The sequence below is a fragment of the Gigantopelta aegis genome, chromosome 9 (genome assembly GCF_016097555.1).
Source record: "Gigantopelta aegis isolate Gae_Host chromosome 9, Gae_host_genome, whole genome shotgun sequence".
Classification (NCBI taxonomy): domain Eukaryota; kingdom Metazoa; phylum Mollusca; class Gastropoda; order Neomphalida; family Peltospiridae; genus Gigantopelta; species Gigantopelta aegis.
In genome coordinates this window covers 62586413-62603645 of record NC_054707.1, presented here as the reverse complement: position 1 = coordinate 62603645, position 17233 = coordinate 62586413, and the positions used below count along the sequence as shown (strand labels likewise).

General features: G+C 33.3%; 1 protein-coding gene across 1 annotated transcript in view; it reads right to left on the bottom strand.

Annotated features, from left to right (window-relative positions):
- LOC121381432 (transcription factor 15-like) overlaps nt 1-16948 on the bottom strand; it is a 74357-nt gene extending 57409 nt beyond the window's left edge. Inside the window, exon 1 of the mRNA XM_041510747.1 lies at nt 16792-16948. The gene's annotated coding sequence lies outside the window, so the exon portion shown is untranslated. The remainder of the gene's footprint in view (nt 1-16791) is intronic.
- Nucleotides 16949-17233: the final 285 nt, after the last annotated feature.

Here is a 17233-nt window from a genome sequence, read left to right as displayed (position 1 = left end):
GTGTGTGTGTGTGTGTGTGTGTGTGTGTGTGTGTAACCGGCCTCGGTGGCGCAGTGGTTACGCCATCAGACTACAGGCTGGTAGGTACAGGGTTCGCAAACCGTACCGGCTCCAGCCCAGAGCAAATTCTTAAGGACTCAATGCATAGGTGTAAGGCCACTACACCCTCTTACCACTAACCAACTAACAACTAACCCACTGTCCTGGACAGACAGCTCAGATAGCTGAGGTGTGTGCCCAAGACAGCGTGCTTGAACCCTAATTGGATATAAGCACGGAAATAAGTTGAAATAAATGTGTGCGTGTCTGAAAATACATATGTATAAGTAAACATTGGGTCTTTTGTTTAACGACACCACTAGAGCACATTGATTTATTGGATGTCAAACATTTGGTAATTCTGACATATAGTCTTAGAGAGGAAACCACTATATTTTTTCATTAGTAGCAGGTAATCTTTTATATGCACCATACAACGGCTATTGATATACATGTACCAGTTGTGGTGCACTGGCTGTAATAAGAAATAGCACAATGGTCCAATCAAAATGGATCGATCCTAGACCGACCATGCTTTACCACTGGGCTATGTCCGGCCCCTCCAATTTAAGAAGATGTGAATAATCTTACTGTATGTTTACTACCAATGTCAGTGGTATTTTTCATAAAAACAGACACATAACATTTCAAAAGGGTGGATTTTATGGTACTTAACTACCGAGGGTACATGGTTATCATCCACTGAGGGTACCTTTCCTTTAATATGGTATATTGCATTGCATATATGTTGGCTAATGTATATTTCAGCTAAGTAAACACCTTCTAATGTAGACATGACAATTCAATATGAACATGATGGCTTAATCCATTATCTAACTGATCAGGGTATATATTGTTTTCATATCTATAATTTTAATTTTAATGTTTTTTAAATAAATAGATATGAATAACCTTACTGCATATTTACTATCCATATCAGGAGTACTTTTCAGAAAAGGAGATCCTTAACAGTTCAAAAGGGTGGATTTTACTGTCTGGTACCTAACTACCGGGGATACATGGATAATCATCCACCAAGGGTAGTTTTCCTTTAATATGTTATTACACATATGTTGGCTAATGTATATTTCAGCTATGTAAACACCTTCTAATGTAGACATGACAATTCAATATGAATGTGATGGCTTAATCTATTATTTAACTGATCAGGGTAGATTTTCTTTCCATGTGTGAATGTTTGATTTAAAAAAAAGAAAAAAAGAAAAGAAATTGCAACAAGATGTCAATAATCTTACTGCATATTTACTATCCATGTCAGGAGTGGTTTTCAGAAAAGGAGACTCTTAAAATTTCAAAAACGTGGATTTTATTATACTTAACTACCAAGGGTACATGGATATCATCCACCGAGGGTAGTTTTCCTTTAATATGTTATATTACATTACACATATGTTGGCTAATGTATATTTCAGCTACGTAAACATCTTCTAATGTAGACATGACAATTCAATATGAATGTGATGGCTTAATCTATTATTTAACAGATCAGGGTAGATTTTCTTTCCGTGTGTGGAAGTTAGATTTTTTGTTTTGATTTTTTTTTGTAACAAGATGTCAATAATCTTACTGCATATTTACTATCCATGTCAGGAGTGGTTTTCAGAAAAGGAGACTCTTAAAATTTCAAAAATGTGGATTTGACCATACTTAACTACTGAGGGTACATGGATATCATTTTTTTTTTTTTTTTTTTTTTAAATAAATAGATATGAATAACCTTACTGCATACTTACTATATATGTCAGAAGTAGTTTTCAGAAAAGGAGATTCTTAACATTTCAAAAGGGTGGATTTTATAGTATGGTACCTAACTACCGAGGGTACATGGATATCAAAAACCAAGGGTACTTTTCCTTTAATGTGGTACATTACATATATGTTGGTTAATGTATATTTGAGCTGAGTAAACACCTTTTAATGCAGACATGACAATTTAATATGAATATGATGGCTTAGTCCATTATCTAACTGATTAGGGTGGATTTTCTTTTCATATGAAAATTTTAATTTTAATTTAATTTAATTTAATTTTTATTATTATTTTCTTTTAATAAGTAGATATGAATAACCTTACTGCATATTTACTATGTCAGGAGTAGTTTTCAGAAAAGGAGATTCTTAACATATCAAAAGGGTGGATTTTACTGTAACTAACTACCGAAGGGTACATGGATATCATCCACTGAGGGTACTTTTCCTTTAACATGGTATATTACATTACATATATGTTGGCTAATGTATATTTCAGCTGAGTAAACACCTTCTAATGTAGACATGACAATTAAATATGTATATGATGGATTAATCCATTATCTAAATGATCAGAGTACATTTCCAAATTAAAAGAAATTATTATTATTATTATTATTTAAAAATATATGTGAATAACCTTATGGTACATGTATGTTTACTGCCAGTGCTAGGGATAGTTCTAGAAAAATGAGACACTTAAGATTTCAGTAGGGTGGATTTTACAGTACCCAACTACTGAGGGTACATTATCATCCATCAAGGGTACTTTTTCCAAAAGATGTTATATTAATTTACATATTTGTTAACTAATGTATATTTCAGCTAAGTAAACACCATATGTAGACACTATATGTGATAGATTAATCCATTATCTAAATGATCAGTGTAGATGTCTAAATTGTATGTAATGTTTTTATTTTGTAATCAAATATATGTGATTAACCTTACAGTATGTTTACTATCCATGCTAGTAGTGGAGCGACTTAGCTGATCAATTGTGCACTTTTCTGTGAAAACATGAACATTGGCAAATGATTAGAGTAATCCAATACAAGGATATTTAGTCCAGGGCCCACTGGAAATTCCACCCTGTATGGCTGCCATCTTGAAATCCAAGATGGCCACCATTGTGGACCTGTTTTGTTTAATATCTCCTTAACTAATACACATATCGAGAGAGTTGAAATGCCTATACCCACATGTTAGGGGACTAGGAATCCAGTGGTGACAGAAGTGTTTGCAAATTGTGGCTGCCATCTTGAAATCAAAGATGGTCGCCATCTACATGCTATTTTGCCAATCTGATTAACATTAGCTCTACTGGGTCCGCCAGCAGAGCTAACAGCATTGCGTGGACTTTCAGGTCCAGGTAACATTTCAACTATAAATAACAATTTAAATATTGACCAATTACACTTTGCCTTTTATAGTGTTATTCGGGAGCATACAAATTCTAAAAATATCGGGCGAGACTATTTATGCAATAGGCGAACTTGTTGGTCTATTTCAACACTGAAAAAACAGGGGGGAAAGTGCAGTAATAAACTCTGGATTGTATACTAGTATAAACAGATTTTATGGCTATACCATCACAGGTTTTTTTTTTGTCTTGAAACAAATTTTATATAAAATTTTATATTGAAATTAGTTTTCGGCATACTTCGTAATTCACCCAAATCATTTTGTATACCCTCGGCATAATCCCAAATGTTTTCAAATTCTTTTCAAATCACTGGCATGATTTTGCAAGTAAGCTTTTGATTGGTCGAATGAAAGGTCAACTGGACATGAGCTCCAACGGGCTGCTGTTAGATCCACATGTAATAGTGGAGCTAATTTTAATTAGATTGCTATTTTGCTCAATATCTCATTTAGTAGTAAAGATATCAATACAGATTTAACACCTAGACTGACATTTCAGGGGTCTAAGAATCCAATGGTGACATTGAATATATGGCTGTCATCTTGAAATCCAAGATGACCACCATCCACAAGCTATTTTTCAGTTTTAACACCTATAATAACATTAATCATCGGCTGTTGTCACTATAGGTTCTTGTGCGATCATACATCCAAACGACAAATCTTGCAATAATAGCTGGTCTGAGTTTTTTTGTGGGTTTTTTACAATAATGGTATTTAACACTGGGAATAAAAAGCAAGTATTAGGCCACCTAAAATAATATTACATTGCAAATTAACAAAATTACATCTGATGTGCATACTACACCATGCACAACACTACCAAAGATCTTATGTTCTATTGGCCAAGAAAAGGTCACTGTAAAATAATGTTACAATGCATTTTACATCTGTCAATCCATTCAACTTATTGGGTTCTTTCTCGTTTCAACCAGTGCACCACAACTGGTCAAAGTCCATGGTATGTGCTTTCCTGTCTGTGGGAAAGTGCATATAAAATATCCCTTGCTGCATTAAGAAAAATGTAGCGGGTTTCCTTTGATGACTATATGAGTCAGAATTACCAAATGTTTGACATCCAGTAGCCTATGATTAATTAATCAATGTGCTCTAGTGGTGTTGTTAAACAAAACAAACTTCTTCTTTACATCTGTCAAATTATTTTATTATTATTAATTGATTATCTTAAACCCACAAGTTTTTTTAATGACCGTGTTAATCATTTTACAAATATACAGTGGCACTTTATTTTTAACAGTTCATCTCCTTAGGTACATTGCCTGTATTGATTGGCATCTTGAAATAATTAAAATTAACTTGTATAGAAGAACTGAACTACTTTCATGGTATTCCATGACCCCTAAAACCATGGGTTAGATGCAAGAATTATATTTTAGTTATTGTAATTTTCTCAATTTGGACCACCATATTACATGGCCCATTTAGTTAAATCTGAAGTTTGATAGCACCATTGCCCTCCTTGGCTCCTACAACCATAGCGTAAATGCAATAATTTTTGTTTATCTGTCAATTTATAAGCAAGCTATAGCCATTTCCCTGATTTGCCCACCATTTTGTCCGCCATCTTGGATTTTTCTTCAAGGGTGCCCAGGTGGCACCCAGTAGATTATTGATGTGCACCAAATTGTGCAGACTTTGAACCCAAATTGCCATTTGGCTATTCACATTTTTTTTATTTTTTTTATTATAATAATAATAAAAAAAAAAAAAAAAAAATTCTTATAATATGGAAATTTACCCTGATCATTTAGATAATGGATTAATCCATCATATACTTATTTAGTTGTTAGTGTCTATATTTACTTAGCTGAAATATATATTAGCTAACAAACAAGTAAATTAATATATACCATATTTTGGGAAAGGTACCCTCGGTGGATGATCTTGTAACCCTGGTAGTTAGGCACTATAAAATCCACCCTATTGAAATCTTAAGTGTCTCATTTTCCTAGAACTATCCCTAGCACTGATAGTAAACATATAGTAAGGTTATTCACATATATATATTTTTTTTAATTAAATAAAAAAATAAAAAATAATAATAGTAATTTCTTATAATTTGGAAATCTACCCTTATCATTTGGATATTGGATTAATCCACCATATACATATTTAATTATTAGTGTCTACATAAGAAGGTGTTTACTTAAATAAAATATACAATAGCTAACAAAGAAAGGAAATATTTTATTTAACGATGCACTCAACACATTTTATTTACGGTTATATGGCATCAGACATATGGTTAAGGACCACACAGATATAGAGAGGAAACCCACTGTCGCCACTTCATGGGCTACTCTTTTTTCGATTAGCAGCAAGGGATTTTTTATATGCACCATCCCACAGACAGGGTAGTACATACCACAGCCTTTGATATGCCAGTCATGCTGGAATGAGAAATAAATAGCTAACAAATACATAAATTAACATACCATATTAAGGAAAAAGTAGGCCTACACTCGGTGGATGATATTGTAAAGTCGGTAGTTAGGTACTGTAAAATCTACCCTATTGAAATCTTAACTGTCTCAATTTCCTAAAACTATCCCTAGCACTGATAGTAAACATACAGTAAGGTTATTCACATAATTTCTTAGTAGCAGCCAAAAATAGGATGTTAAAGAGACTTGGTAAGCAGAATATACTATTCCCATTGTGCCAGGTTATTAATCATAGAATTAGGTTCTGGCCATACAACATAGAACCGTATCATGATGTTTGTATGCCAGGGTTTGTTATCCTTTTCTCATCTAAAACAGAGTGTCGTAATTTCTGCAAGTCTTATATGGCATTGTTGAACATGGCTAACATTCCGGACCCTGTAGACATAAGGCTATCAATGACTAGCAATTTTTATATATTTTTTATTATTATTTAAAAAACAAAAAATTCACACACTTAACTGATCAGGCTTGTTTTTAATAACTAGGATAAACTTTAGAGTAACATATTTCCAATGGATGGAAACAATTTTTTTTATTTCTCCTCTTCTATTGTACTACATCATTCCTTTCCTTTTCTATACTTATTTCTTAAATTGGACACGAGTTTTGAAGTCCCGTTGTTTGCATTCAACAAAACCACTTATGTTTTTATTAGCAATTTTCATCCTTCATTTGTAGTGTTCCTTTGCCTATTTAGTATTGTTAAGCCTTCTGCATTCCATAATTTGCACAGAAATGTCTTTACAAATATTAACAGTTAACTGTCAGGAATTGGGAGATCCAGAAAAGAAGAGAGATGTATTAAATTATTTAAAGAAAAAACAATTTAACATCTATTGCCTACAAGACACTCATTTTACATTTGATTTAGAACCCTATACTCAAAGCCAGTGGGGGTATAAATGTGTATTTAGCTAATTTTCTGGAAATTCCAGAGGAGTTGCGATCCTCTTTAATAATAACTTTGAATATAAATTGAATAAAATGAAAATTGATAATTCAGGAAATTTTATTATATTAGATATAACGATAGAAGGAGAGAGGATCACACTTGTTAACATATATGGACCAAATAATGATAACCCAAACTTCTATGAAAATATTTTTAACTTTATTGAAGAGTTTGAAAATGAAAAATATATAATATGTGGGGATTTCAATTTAGTACTCGATCAAAGTTTGGATACAAAAAATTATAAACATACAAACAATCCAAAAGCTTGAGATAGAATTTTAGAAAATTTTGAAAAAATTAATCTAAAAGATCCATTCCGAGAACTTAACCCTAATTTAAGAAGATATACTTGGGTAAAAAAGAATCCCTTTAAACAAGCAAGACTTGATTTATACCGTGTGTCAGATAACTTAATGTCTCTTGTAGAAAAAGTAGGGTTTGAAAGTAGTTATAGATCAGATCATTCTGGAGTTGTGTTGTACCTAAAGATATACCAATTTGAAAAAGGGAGGGGTCTATGGAAACTCAATAATTCACTACTTAAGGATAAAATATACATAGATTTGATAAAAGAAACTATTAAACATGTTAAATGCCAATATATAGTGCCTGTATATAATACAGACAATATTAATAAAATATCACATGAAAATATTAAATTTACTATCAGTGATCAACTTTTTCTGGAAGTATTGCTTCTGGAAATAAGAGGGAAAACAATTTCTTACTCAGCTTTCAAAAAGAAAACAGAAAATATTTTAGAAGCACAACTCTGTGATGAGATAAAGGTTCTAGAAAATGATAACTGTATGAATAATTCAGAATTATTAGAAGAAAAAAAAGAGGAATTGATAAAAATTAGAAAAGAAAAATTAAAAGGAAAGTTTATTAGATCGAGAGCAATTTTAGAAATTTTTATAGTAAGTTTATTTCTAAAATAGAATTAATAGATGGTATTTTAATAACTGACCAAAAACAAATTTTAAATGAAACAAAAAAATTCGACAGTAAACTATATTCAAGCAATAATTTGGAAACTAATGATAATATTGAACAAAGACTTTCAGAAGCTAATTTTAATAAATTAACTGATGCTGAAGCTGCAAAACTAGAAGGAGAAATAGAGTATCACGAAGCATTAGCATTTCTTAAAAGTATGAAAAATTACAAAAGTCCTGGCTCAGATGGTTTTTCAGCAGAGTTTAAAAAATATTTTGGATCGACTTGGGTCATTTTATTGTAAGATCAATTAATTGTAGCTACAATTTGAAAGAAATGTCATGTACACAAAAATTAGGAATAATTATCTGCATCCCAAAATCTGATAAACCAAAACAGTTTTTAAAAAATTGGCGACCAATAACGTTATTAAATTGTGTATATAAAATAGCCTCTGGTTGTATTGCCAACCGAATCAAAAAGGTCCTAAATAAAATTATATCAGAGGATAAAACTGGTTTTATAAAAGGAAGGAATATAGGTGAAAATATCAGATTAGTATATGATATTATGCAATACACAGAGGTCCATAATATACCAGGTATGTTGCTATTGATTTTGAAAAAGCTTTTGATTCGGTGTCTTGGTAGTTTATTCAACAAGCTCTAGATATTTTTAATTTTAAAATGTCCATAAAAAACTGGATTCTAACATTTTATCATAACTCAGAGTCAAGAATAATACAAAATGGTTTTTTATCTGAAAGTTTTAAACTAGAAAGAGAATGTAGGCAAGGTGATGTGCTGAAATTCTATCAATATTAATAAGAAATAATAAAACTATTAAAGGAATAGAAATTGATGGACAAGAGTATCTCATATTGCAATATGCAGACGATACAACCTTTATCTTGGATGGATCTCACAAATCCCTTAAAAATACTTTAATCATTTTAGACAAATACGCTGCTATCTCTGGCTTGAAAATAAATTACTCAAAATCGTAAGTTATTTGGATAGGCAGTAAAAAATTCTCAAAGGAGGTTTTCCATCATACAAGATGGAGGCTAGAATGGGGTTCTGACCAATTTACTCTTTTAGGGGTGAATTTTTCTGTAAATCTTGAATATATTGTTATTAAAAATTTTGAACCGAAAATATTAATGATGAAAAAATTAATAGAACAATGATCTACAAGGAAATTAACAGCATTAGGTACAATTATTGTTCTGAAAACCTTAATAATCCCTAAAATAACTCATCTGATTATTTTTCTACCAAATCCGCCTGAAAAATTTATTAAAAACATAAATAAACTATTATTTGCCTTCATTTGGCAAAATAAACCAGAAAGGATAAAGAGGGATCAAAATGGGGGTTTGAAAATGTTACATATTTCTAATTTTATAACTGCATTAAAATCCACATGGATCAGAAGAATTCTTACATTCAATTCTAAATGGAAAACACTTTTTGAAACTGTTACAGGTTTAACCACTGAAAAGCTAGTTTCTCATGGAGACTATTTTATTCAATATAAAAATAAGAAACTAACTAATCCTTTTTGGAAAGATGTGCTCCATAGTTGGCTGTTGATTCAGCAGAAACACATATTTGAGAAAATGGAAGAAATAATGAGCTGTAACATTTGGTATAACAGTAAAATAACAATTGATGGAAAGCCTATTTTGTACAAGACATATTTTTAAAAAGGTATTGTGTTTATTCAAGATTTGATGGATGAATATGGATATTTCATGAATTATGATACATTCAGAATTAAATATAATTTAAAAACAAATTTTCTTGAATATGCCTCTTTGTTAAATGCTGTAAAGTTATTCTGTAACACTGTAAAAACACAAGTAAACCAAATGAATAACCCAATATTACCTTATAAATTACAGATTTTTTTTAAAGGAGGAAAAGGGTAGTCAGGTAATGTATAAAATATTAATTTTTTCTAGTATCTGCCCAATTTCACAAGCAAAATATATGGAAAAAGGGTGTACATTTTCCCAAGATGAATGGAAAAAATATTACAGTATACCTTTTTCAAACTTAAAAGATCCTACTCTTATATGGCTTCAGTATAGAATCTTACACAGAATAATAGCAACAAACACATTTTTTATACAAAATCAAATACAGTATGTTGATTCTACTATTTGTAATTTTTGTCAATGTCCTAAAGTTGCTGTCTTATGGAATGCAGTGGAACAGTGGACACTGAACAAAGGTGAACATACGAAATTTGATAAATATGTGGTACTGTTTGGAATTATAAAAAAAAAAAACCAAATTTTTAAACTGGTTAATTGTCAATATAAAATATTATATTTATATTATGAAAATAAGAAAAGCCAAATTGAACAAAGATGCCATTAAAAATATTATATATGAAAAGTTGAATGTTGAAAAATTTAGATTTTATAAAAGTTGTAACTATAAAGAATTTGATGAGTATTGGTCACCTTGGTTCAGTGTTTTAGAAACAAGTAACAATTAATAGGAACATATTGTGGTAAGAGCAGAGAAATGTAAGGTTGGTAATACAGTTTGTTACGTATGATAGACATATATAACTCGGGACTTGTCTAAAACCTGTTGTTCTTTTTCTATATCAATCTTCTGTATATGTGTGTGTGTGTGTGTGTGTGTGTGTGTGTGTGTGTGTGTGTGTGTGTGTGTGTGTGTATCTGTGTACATGAGAGAGTTAGTTTGTGTGGGTGTGTTGTTGCTTTGGTATAATTTTTATTTTATTTTTTATTTTGTGCAGTTATGTCTATACATGTGTGTAAGGTAATGATTCAGGGCCCCATCCCTGACATTGCCAAATTGTTTTTGCTGGGATAATAAATAATTAAAAAAAAAAAAAAAAAGGTTACCCGGTATTCACATGTATTTTTAAAAATTTTAATAATAATAAAAATAATAATAATTTCTTATAATTTGGAAACCTTCATCATTTAGATAATGGATTAATCCATCATATACATATTTAATTATTAGTGTTTATATAAGAAGGTGTTTACTTAGCCGAATTATATATTAGCTAACAAATAAGTAAACTAATATACCATATTTTGGGAAAAGTACCTTCGGTAGATGATCTTGTACCCTTGGTAGTTCGGTACCATAAAATCCACCCTATTGAAATCTTAAGTGTCTCATTTTCCTAGAACTATCCCTAGTACTGATAGTAAACATAAAGTATGTTTATTCACAAATATTAAAAAATTGTAATAATAAAAATAGAAAAAAATAATAACTTGTTATAATTTGAAAATCTACCCTTATTAGTTAGATAATGGATATACATATTTAATTATTAGTGTCTACATAAAGTGTTTACTTATCTGAAATATGCAGTAGCTAACAAATACATAAATTAATATACCATATTAAGGAAAAAGTACCCTCAGTGGATGATCTTGTACTGTTGGTGGTTAAGGTGCTCTAAAATACAGCCTATTAAATTCTTAAGTGTCTCATTTTCCTACAACTATTCCTAGCACGGATAGGAAACATACAGTAAGGTTATTCACATACCTGGTATATTTTTACAAAAATAAAGGAAGGAAGGAAATGTTTTAGATGCACTCAACACATTTGTTTTTCTGGCTATATGGCTTCAGACAGGAAGGGATCTTTTATATGCACCATCCCACAGACAGCATAGTACATACCACAGCCTGGCTGGAATGAGAAATAGCCCAATGGGTCCACCGACAGGGATTGATCCCAGACTTACCTCACATCAAGTGAATGCTTCATCCACTAGGCTATATCCCGCCCCACTTTTACAAAAATAGAAAATGAAAATTACAAATAACAAATTGTAAATATACCCTGATCATTTAGATAATGGATTAATCCATCATATTCATATTTAATTTACAGTGTCTGCATAAGAAGGCATTTATTTAGCTGAAATTAACATTACATATAAAACGGAAAATCTACCCTGATAAAATTGATATATTATATTATTCACGTATTATTAATATTGTGTCACGTTTACAAATGATTAACTATACGCGTTGTTTGTAGTCCGATACATCTGTCATAAACTCGGAAGTACAGATTAGAAGAAAAAACTGATTTGTATATATATATATTATTAAATGCTTGTTACAATAACACAGATCTATATTTGACATAATTTACTAGGAAATTAGGCCTACTCATTCATATTTATGTTTATTTCCCGCGGAAACATATCAGACTCGTTTGTGACATGGGGCGTGGCTTATGAAAAAGGGCGTAGCTTAAAATTGCATTTCGCAAGATGTGGCTCCGGTATTTGCTGGGGGATGTTCCCTGGAAATTTTGAAATATCTGAAAGCACGTTTTCCTGGCATCTAGAACTTAAAAAATTATATTTTAAAACAATGATTTTTGACTATTTTGTAGATTGTATTTGTGTTATTATGGCTTTTTTTTTTGCTTGGCTTTTTTTTTTTTGGAAGATAATGAAATTCTACCACACAACAGGAGTTCGGGGTATTGACCCGAGATATATTTTAAATATTTTCGGCAAATGCTTATTATAAGCTTAGTAACAAAAAGGTACGTGTACCTCAGAACTACGATCAGTTACTTTAATAATGAACATATTTGTGAAAAACAAAACACATTACATTCTTAAAATTGTATCATCAGGAATCACCGCCAACACTAGCCCGAGTACTCTGACTGTAAGAGAGCTAGACGGACATTTGGACATAAATACGCTCTCATTACAGTCAGAGACCAAGCTATGTATTTTTTTGGCAATTCCCGACAACCAAAAAGTTGGCAAAGATTTCCGCTCTAATATCACAACAATCCTATGTTTGACGTTAAATACTTTTACATCGATCATTTTCGAGTTAACTGATTAAAAAAAATCCACATATTAATCACTAAATAAAGAAAGAATAAAAAATAAAAAAAAGAGGAAAAAGTGGACCTCAGGTTTTGTGGGAGGGTTCGGACGACCCCCCCCCCCCCCCCCCAAAAATACGGGAATGAAGGGATCTTTTATATGCACTTTCCCACAGACAGGAAAACACATACCACGGCCTTTGTCCAGTTGTGGTGCAGAGGTTGGAACGAGAAAAAACCCAATCAGCTGAATGGATCCAGCGAGGTGGTTCGATACTGTGACGCAAGCACCTCAAGCGAGCACTCAACCGACTGAGCTAAATTCCGCCCCCGTTTCACAAATGATTAACAATAGCGCTATCACCCATGCTCTACGACTGTCCTATTCTTTCTTTCTTCAACTTATTTTCGTGCTTATATCCAATTAAGGTTCAAGCACGCTATCTTGGGCTCATACTTCAGCTATCTTTCCTATTGTTTCCAGCTTGGGTACAGTGATTGTTTCCAGCTTGGGTACAGTGAATGAGTGTAAGCTGATATGGTTTTAATTTGCTTTCTATTCAAGTGATCAGCTTACCATTAAGTCACTATGTTTACTTAAATACTGATGTACTTCTGGTATTGGTGTTCACAACACATTTTGTACCAGCGTTGGTGGCATAGTGGTTAGGCCATCGGAAATTAGGCTGGTAGGTATTGGGTTTGCACCCTAGTACCGGCTCCCACCCAGAGCGAGTTAATGACTCAATAGTTACATGTAAGGCTGCCACTACATCGACTTCTCTGTCACTAACCTCTAACCCTCTGTCATAGACAGACAGTCCAGATAGTTGAGGTGTATGCCCAAGACAACGTGCTTGAACCTTAATTGGATATAAGTACAAAAAATCAAATGAAATAACGTGATCATATTTTGCTGTTATTGCAATTAGTCATACAGTGCACCTCGAACTTTGGCATGGAAATAGCTGCTTTGGTACAATGCAACCTCAAGGACCACTTGCTTACAAACTGTATGTTTTATCTCTATATAAACTAAATTATAAAGCGGTCACCTGTGACATGTGGGGTCGTAAAATCGATACCCTTCGTTGACCTAGGGTATTCTTCAGCCCCAACTAGTGTCTCTCGACTAATACAAGGACAGTCTCTGTCTGTGTCTCTGTCTGTGTCTCTGTCTGTGTCTGTGTCTCTGTCTGTGTCTCTGTATCTGTCTGTGTCTCTGTCTGTGTATCTGTCTGTGTCTGTGTATCTGTCTGTGTCTCTGTCTGTGTCTCTGTCTGTGTATCTGTCTGTGTATCTGTCTCTCATTGTCTCTAAATGCGGGGGCAGGATGAAACCCGTTGGTAAAGCGCTCGCTTGATACGCGTTCGGTTTGGGATCAATCTCCGTCGGTGGCCCATTGAGCTATTTCTCGTTCCAGCCAGTGCACCACGACTGGTATATAAAATGCTGTGGTATGTGCTATCCTGTCTTTGGGATGGTGCATATAAAAGATCCCTTGCTACTAATGGATGAGTGTAGCGAGTTTCCTCTAAGACTATATGTCAAAATTATCAAATGTTTAACATCCAATTAATAAATCAATGTGCTCTAGTGGTGTCGTTAAACAAAACAAACTTATATATATGTGTCTCTGTATGTGTGTATGTGTATCTGTGTGTGTGCGTTTGTGTGTGTATCTGTGTGTCGTACATCGACAGAGCACACGATACACATAAGAACATTATATAAAAATGGACAATGCATTCACAACATACCCACAAAATAGGTGAAAATACATAAATAGGTTAATTAAAAATAATAATTAATAATTTAATTATGAACAGTCACACTGTATCACAGGGCAAGTTCTAAGCAGTAATGATAGTTAAAAAAATATACGTTACCATTTGTTTAAAAGACTGGTACAGAACTGAATAGTAAGAATGATTCAAGAAATCTTATGCAAATTATGCTAGATTAATTACTTGACCAAACAATAGTTTCAGGCCATCTTGGTTGCCTAAATCTGCCTCTGAGACCTACATTCGAGGAGTGGTGTTAATAGAATCAGCGGGAAGGAAGGAAATGTTTTATTTAACGACACACTCAACACATTTTATTTACGGTTATATAGCATCGGACATATGGTTAAGGACCACACAGATATTGAGAGAGGAAACCCGCTGTCGCCACTTCATGGGCTACTCTTTTCAATTAGCAGCAAGGGATCTTTATATGCACCACTCCACAGACAGGATAGCACATACCACGGTCTTTGATATACCAGTCGTAGTGCACTGGCTGCAATCTAATTAAAATTAGCTCCACTATTACATGTGGATCTAAAGACAGCCAGTTGGAGTTCATGTCCACCAATCAAAACCTTACTTGCAGAATCCTGCCAGTGATTTAAAAATAATTTGAAAACATTCCGAATTATCCTGAGGGTATACGACATGTTTCGTGTGAATTACGAATGCCTTAAAACATGTTTTATTTTATAAAATAAATAATTTGTAATGTAAAACTGAAGACTGATTTAGTATTTTTTTTTTATATAAATAAATAAATAATTTTTAATGTAAAATTGAAGACTGATAACCCACCCCGTACGTATTGGTATGGTTCGCTGTACTGCGGCCACTAAAATAGACTCGCCCGATATTTTTTGAATTTGTATGCTCCCAAATAAGGTTATAAAAGGCGAAGTGTGATTGGTCAATATTTAAATTATTATTTACAGACGAAATGTTACCTGGACATTGGGGACTACGCAGTGTTGTTAGTTTTAAATCACTGGCAGGATTCTGCAAGTAAGGTTTTGATTGGTGGACATGAGCTCCAACTGGCTGTCTTTAGATCCACATGTAATAGTGGAGCTAATTTTAATTAGATTGCACTGGCTGGAACGAGAAATAGTCCAATGGGTCCACCGACGGGAATCGATCCCAGACCGACTGCGCATCAAGCGAATGCTTTACCACTGGGCTACATCCCGCCCCAGAATTAACGGGAGGCATCTTTTCAAAATACTTCCTTGTATGGTAGCTACCATATGGATAATATCGTATCCAACATGCAGTGTAACCCACTGTCCATGTAATACGTCAACTGCACTTTCAATGTCCGAATGTACATAACAACTGGGTTTGTTTTTTATTGGTTGTTGTTGTTTTGTTGTTTTTATTTTTTATTTTTTTATTTTTTTATATTTTTTTATATTTTTTTTAATTATTATTATTATTATTTTTTAATGTTTTTTCTTTTTGGGGGGGGGGGCAATTTGTGAAACAAGTTTGAATCATCTGCGGCACATGAGCTAACATTTGAGAAGCGAACTTTATTGTCAGGGGTTATATGGGTATCAATAAGTCTACCCTGGATCTTAAAGGTATTAGGGCCGAGTTGGCACAGATTATCAGCGAGTATGAAACCAGCAGAAGTAGTGGCCATCACCGTGAACAGATAAAATAACAAGTATAGAAGTATGTGCACGTGTTTGCTTACAATAAATAAAGCTTTGTTGTTGCAATAGAGGAGATGTATATGAGCACTAGTCTTCCTGTTAAAAGGGGCGGGACGTAGCCCAACGATCGGTGTGGGATCAATCCCCGTCGGTGGACCCATTGGGCTATTTTTCGTTCCAGCCAATGCACCACAACTGGTATATCAAAGGCTGTGGTATGTACTACCCTGTTTGTGGGATGGTGCATATAAAAGATACCTTGCTGTTAATCAGAAAGAGTAACCCATGAAGTGGCGACAGCGGGTTTCCTCTCTCTGTGTGGTCCTTAAACATATGTCTGACGTCATGTAACCGTAAATAAAATGTGTTGAGTTCATCGTTAAATAAAACATGTCTTTCGTTCCTGATAAAAATTCAATCCGTCAGGGTAGATCCCATGAGGTGCCTAGAAGCTGTATAGCTTGAGATTCCTGTAGTTGATGTGAAACTTCTTAATGGACCTGTACCGGCCTCGGTGGCGCAGTGGTTAAGCCATCGATCTACAGGCTGGTAGGTACAGGGGTCACAGCCCGGTACCGTTTCCAACCCAGAGCAAGTTCTTAAGGGCTCTCTCTCACTAACCAACTAACAACGAACCCGCTGTCCTGGACTGACAACCTAGATAGCTGAGGTGTGTGCCCAGGACAGCATGCTTAAACCTTAATTGGATATAAGCACAAAAATAAGTTGAAATGAAAACTCATTTGAGTATTTGTTTTGAACCAATAAATGTATATACAAAATGTACTAAATTTCCTATTGTTTGCTAGATGCATACATATTTTATTATTTAACTATTAAGTCATAGTCATAGATCTATATAATAAATACACTGACCTCTCATGGCTTTGTCATCTTTGGTGTATTACGAATACATTCCAAATAATATAATTCTTGTAGATAAATATGATCATAGACATCTAATAGCGATACCGTTTACATATAAAAAAATTATTTAAGCTAAATTCTAAAGAATGTACGTAGAGCAACTTTGACATCCATAATAATACTGTAACGTCATCACGTTGTTGACGTCATAGTTATGTTTCCGGCAACGTCCGTAATGTACGGAAATTATCATTGGAAGTGCCATTCAAAGTTCTGTTTTTAATTTTCTTTAAGTTTCATCAACAAAACAAATTCTTCTAAGATAAACTGCAGTGGCAGATCCAAGAGAGTGGCGGTTAGGGATTAATCCACCCCTTTTAGCTGCCAAGTAAAAAATAAATTAATTTGCCTTCACCAGGCACCAACACACACACACACACGCACGCGTTTA